The following is a 6,544-nucleotide window of genomic DNA, read 5'->3' as shown; positions in this document are numbered from 1 at the left end:
CTTGTTCCTGAAGGATGAGGAGAATTTCAGTCCAGGCTACGTGAACTGAATTCTTGACACAAAGCATTGAGATGAAGCATTGCAAATTACAATTTAGGATTCAATCACAAAGAACTTGAAAGCCATATTAAACCAGTGAATAAACTATGAAAATTCAGTTTTACCATCCAGTTTCCCAATATATTCATTCCTAAAGTGAGACCCCTCTGCCCTCTGGGACTTAACTGCTTTCCACAGCACCCTTTCCCCCAAGGTAGTGATCTCTCTCATAAGCACATTATCTGTAACCGAGGCACTTACAATTTCACCTTGTATTTGTTTCTATACAGGTTTTATCTTCCTTTCTGGAATATAAGTTCCATAAGAACAAAGCTCCATTTCTTAACTTTGAAACCCACCAGTGGGATGGCCAGGAATAGGTGTACTCATTGTCAGTCTTAAGGATTCAGTATTTTATTAACATTATCTCTTGTAGTAAACATAAAATTGTCTTTTGTAGAATTCGGATTATTTATTAGAAGATTTTCATTATTGGATAATACAAAATATAAGCTGAAATATAGCTTTATAGAAAGCTATAAAGCGGCAGACACCCAGTGGCTGAGGTTAAGGAATGGAGCCCTCTTTTAAGGGTTGAGTTGTATGCCCCAGAGAGATACGTTGAAGTCCGAACTCCTAACACCTATGAATGTGGCCTTACTTGGAAGTAAAGTCTTTGCAGATATAATCAAATTAAGATGAGGTTATTAGGGTGAGCCCTAATCAGGCACTATGACTGGTGTCCTCATACAAAAAGGAAAATACCATGTGAGACAGAAACACAAGGAGAAAGGATGTAACAACAGAGGCAGAGATTGGAGTTAGGCACCTGCAAACCAAGGAACACCAAGGGTAGCTGATGACAGCAGAAAGCTAACAGAAAGAAGCAAAGAACAGATTCTTCAAGACAGTCTTTGAGAGCATGACTCTGCCTACACCTTGATTTCAAGCTTCTAGCCTCCAGAATTGTGAGACAATACATTTCTTTTAAGTAACTCAGTTTGGGGTACTTTGTTTATGGCAGCCCTAGGAAACTAATACACCCTTCTTAATTCACTAATTCAACGCATACTTACTGAACATCTGCCAGATACTAATTTAGGTGCTTGAGATACATTCGTGAGCAAAGACAAAGACCATGCCTTTGTGGACCAACATTCCAAGGGTGTGGGTGAAAGTGAAGAGAGGTAATAATAAAAGAAGATGATACCTTCTATAGAAAAAATAGTGTAGGGCTTCCCTGGTGGCGCAGTGGTTGAGAGTCCGCCTGCCGATGCAGGGGACACGGGTTCGTGCCCCGGACTGGGAAGATCCCACATGCCGGCGGAGCGGGTGGGCCCGTGAGCCATGGCTGCTGAGCCTGTGCGTCCAGAGCCTGTGCTCCGCAACGGGAGAGGCCACAACAGTGAGAGGCCTGCGTACGGCAAAAAAAAAAAAAAAATAGTGTAGGATAAAGTGGATGGTGGGGTAGTTGCCAGTTAGGGTGATTGTGGTTGGGCTTATAGCGACTCAAAGACAAATTAGGCAAGTGTGACATAATAAGTATATATTTGGTGTCTGCCCCTAGTTTCTGACACAGAGCTCCTAAAATCCTTGTCAATTCCTGCATGATGGGGGTGTTAGGAGCATCTTACACAGAGCTTCTAAATCCCTTGGAATTTCCTGGGTAATAGGAGTGTCTTGTTCTAATGAGGCAACTCTTGGAGGGCTCCTGGATGATTTCTGGATGAGGTCTGGTCGCCAGAAAGTCTAAGTCATGATTAGAAACAGAACTTGGAAATTGATCAATAACTGATCATGCCTGTGTGATGAAGCCTCCATAAAAATCCCTAAAATACAGGGTTCACAGAGCTTCCAGGATGGCGAACATATTCAGGTGCTGGGAGAGTGCCATGCCAAGGAGAGGACGTGGGAGTTCCATGCTCCTTCCCCATACCTTGCCCTATGCATCTCTCCCATTTGGCTGCTCCTGAGTTGTAACCTTTATAATAAACCAGGAATAAGTAAACTGTTTTCCGGAGTTCTGTGAGCCATTCTAGGAAATTAACAAACCTCAGGAGAGATTGTGAGAACCCCTGATTTATAGTGGGTTTGTCACAAGTGGGGAGGCCTGGACTTGGAATTGGCATCTCACAGAACCATTCACTTTAGACAAGTTGGTCCCTGTCCAGCTCAAAACACCAAACATCATGCTCTCCTGCTAAATGAGTGACTTTACCAGTTTCAGCTTTATCCCTCCTTTAGTCTGTTTTCCCTATAGGTAAGATTTATTTAGATGATAGAATTGCCCTTGCTTTCTGAGAACACCCAATCCAAAAGGAACCCTCACTTCCTTAGACCCTCCGCAAAATTCCACAACTATAGCCCCAATCCTATAATAGGTTCTTTCTAACTCCCTCTTACTGAGACACCCCACAGGTCTCCCTCGCTGCAAGGGATTTTTTTTTTGGCTGAAGGGCATTGTCAGGTTTAAGAGATGGGAGGAGAGGAATGTGACCTTAGGCGACTGTGGGGTAACTTACCCCAAAGAGGAACAGAGAAATACTGTAGAACGGTAGCCTACAGGGAAACTAGGTCAAAGTTTTCGTTTTCTTTTAAGATAGAGAATTAACAGCATGTTGTACGTTGAAGGGAAAAACCGAGAGAGACAAATGGGTCGTTTAGCAGGAGACACGCCGAGTACAGGAACTAGTGCTTCAGGTAGGAGCATGCGTCGTTCACCTGCAGGGTCGGGTGAGTGAGATCCTGGAACGTGCCTGGCTGTGGTGTGGACATTCTCTTCCTGATTACTTCAAAGTTCTCAGTGAAGAGGCGAAAAAGGCGGAAGTCCTGCCTCCCACAATATCTAATTGTCTATTAGAAATTTCACGTCTCAGTCCTTTTGTGCTTCTGTTTCAAAGAGCCTCCCCTCTACCGGAATATTAATTTCCCTAATACCTATCCAATTGTATGGTTAGATTCCAAATACAGTCCCACGAACAATGGGAGAAAACCTGATTGTGCCCTAGTTGTCTAGATCTCACAACAGAAGGAAACATTTCTCACTGTGTATTTCTCCACAAGACATTCCCCCACCTCCACCCCAGGACAAGCCCTATATTGAGAAGAAAAAAAGTAAAATAAACAAGAAAGGACTTTCTTCGAAGTCCTCCGACTCTCTAACTGCTTTTACATAGGATCGCTTGTTTTAGAAAAGCTGCCAATATTGAGGCTCATAATTTTGGTCCGATAGAATAAAACACTGCCCTCTATCAGCAGTAATGCAGGTATGCACAGTAACACAGAAAATCAATTTCAACTTTAAACAGTGGCCTTTTCAGTTTCTTCTGTGCTTTACGGAGGAAGTAGGCGAGGGATCCGGGAGAGGAAGAAAAACTTGCGCTTTTAAGTGCGCAAGCGCAGTTTGAGAACTGTTTCGTTCGCAAACTGGTCTTTTTTCCGAAGATCTGGTTAATATTGACAGTACGTAAATTAATCCGGTTTAAAAAACAAACAAAACCGTTCTTAATTACAGTGCTGTGGAGAGACCTCAAAATATTCAAGGGAAATTAAGTGCTATAACAAAAGGTACCTTGCGCCCAACGTGGGGCTCGAACCCACGACCCTGGGATTAAGAGTCCCATGCTCTACCGACTGAGCTAGCCGGGCACTTAGGTGCCCGGTTTCTTTTTTCTTCTCTTGAAGGGTTCAATTACATTTCATTTTTGTTTTCCTATGATTCTTTATTTACATTAAAAAATTTGTCATACTATAACCTCCAAATTCGTTTCTTAAATTCTTTGAAACAGTTCTTTAATTGTATTTAGATTTAATATTTTTTAGTGCGTGTGTATCCCAAAGGCACTGAAAACACGCGTTTCTCATTACAGAATCACTGAATCTCTTTTTCTGCAGTGTTTTAAAATATTTACTGCCCAATACGTTATCTTCTTTACATAAACACGTATCAAGACTGTTCACTTTCTATCAAATGGCATAATGGATTCCTACAATTTTGGACGCGGCATTAAAAAACAAAGTTTTTAATGAAGTTAGTTACACACACGGAAGAAAAATGGAGCTTAGCTATTTTCCTTTAATAGGATCTAGTCAAGGAAAGTTAAATTGAGGAAGGGGATACTGGTTCAGTTAAAATAAGCCCTCTTTCCGGTAACTGCCTGACAATTGAAAGATAGGACCCTGAGAGGTTGTCATTACCATCCATCTCAAGAGACAAGCTGAGAGGAAAGGACTGTAGAGACTGTGGGTCTTCTGGCAAAGAAAGTTACTTCTAGAAGAAAAGGAGAAGAACTGATTCTGACCAAATTATGACAAGCTGAGACAATGGAATAATCTTCTATGGAAATATATATATTCTGAGATACTAGTGAAGTTCTCTAGATAAGGAACTCTGCAGATTTCTGTGATGGGAGTGGTGTCTATCCTACTGCTCAGAACAGCAAGCTAAAGCCTAATTGTTAACCTGGGAGTAACAGAATCCTTAGGTTACTATCCCTGAAACCCTAAAACACAGTATTTAGAAGTTAAACACATTGCGCATCACATTTCCGAGCTGCTTAATTAACACATAATAATAAGGTATGGCATAAAATATGTTTAGATTCCTCAAAGTGCACCTAGGATTTAAGTAGAATATTTAAAATTTCCAAGCTTGAAATATTAATGCAATTATTCACCAACAATTTTTTCCTGCAGTTGCAAATTCTGGCTTATTTTGACAATTTTATAACTTGGCAGAATGTAACTGGGAATTGAATTTGTATTTATTTGCATTTTCAACACATTTATTAAGTACCTATCATGTACAAAGCACTGTGTTATGTATTCTAATAGATGGAAGTATAAACCAGACTCTGATAACTAAAAATACCTTATCACCCTCTAAGAAAGACATGTAGATTACATACCGATTTTATATGCACTACTTCTAAAGTAATTTAAAGTAATTAAAACAAACACATCCATACTCACACCTTTTAAGTCTTCTAATGAATCAGGCAATCACGAACCTTAGACCACAATTCAGTGTATTCTTCCAAGATACGAGATATATCAACAATCCAGCCCCCAAATAGGCAGTTCATCGAGTTCAGAAAGCGTTCCAAATTCATAATTATTAATCAATACACAGTAGGCATTAGACACTCAAATTGTGTTTATCACACACAAGCAGGAAAGTTAATTAAGAGTTTAACTGGATCCCTAAACAAGTTTGGAGTACTTGTAGTTTACCTTCAAGGTGAACCCTCCTAGGACTATACTCTTCAGCTTTCTTCAGCACTTTCTTGGCCTACCCTGGACTAACTCAGGACCCTTCATGAAAAAATTGCAACTAGAATATTTCAGTGAGGGTAGGCAAATTAAATGGCTAGTCTTCCAAGTATATCCAAATCCTTTCTTTATCCATTTGTTCAAGAATAAAAACTAACCTTTAATTATAATGCTTCATTAGCAGAAATTAGCAATTGAATTTCCTCCTTCTCTCTCACTTTCTACATCTAATTTTTCAGCAAGCCCTACACTTCTAAAATCCATCCACGTATTTCCACCTCCACTGCCGCCACTCTGCTCATTCTCCATTACTGCTTGCCCACGGGACTGCAATAGCTTTCCAACTAGTCTCTGTGCTTCTGTTCTTCCCTGTATTTATCATTCTTCACACAGAAGCAAGAGAGATCATTTAATAAATAAATTAGATCATATCATTCTGCTTAAAAAACTGATGACCTCATGGTAGAAAGCCAATCATTAACTGTGGAAGGAATGACAGAATTAGAAAATCACCATTTGGCAACCATCATCATAATAATTGATTCAAATATGAATCATGGGATACTATAATTAGTGGGTGAAAGGTGAAGGAGTTGCAGGATATTTACATAGTTTCAAGGTGTTTCTTCACAAGATATTTATTAATTACAAAGGGCAAAATTGAAACTATAGTGGAGAAATCTTAAGTGATCAAAGTTAACATCATCTGTAGTGGAACAAACTGACATCACGTGCCTCCTAATATAAGATTCTAATATGAATACAAGGTTACTTTTGTGGCATTCCTGACAAAGAATGCATCACCCAAATCTAATCATGAAAAAAGTCACACAAACCTAAACTGCAGAATATTCTACAAAGCAAATGTTTTGTATTCTTCAAGTGTTAATGCCATGAAACCTAAAGAAATATTAAGAAACAATTTTCCAGATTAAAGGAGACTAGAGACATGACAACTGAATGCAATGTGTGATCTTGGATTTTCTTTTGCTATGAAGGGCATTACTGAGAGATTTGCCAAAATCTAAATGAAGTCTGCAGATCAGAAAAAAGTATTGTTAATTTTCTAATTTTCATAGTTTTACTGTGGATATGTAAAATGATGTTCTTGATTTTGGGGAAATACACACTGAAGTATTTAGCAGTTAAAAATGGCTTTCCAGGGGAAAGGGGGGGAAAATGGCTTTCCATTTAAAATCAGATTAAAATCCAAACCACTACAAGGTCTGATCCC

This window comes from Stenella coeruleoalba (assembly GCF_951394435.1).
Source record: "Stenella coeruleoalba genome assembly, chromosome: 2".
Lineage (NCBI taxonomy): Eukaryota > Metazoa > Chordata > Mammalia > Artiodactyla > Delphinidae > Stenella > Stenella coeruleoalba.
Note: the sequence above shows the minus strand (reverse complement) of the source record.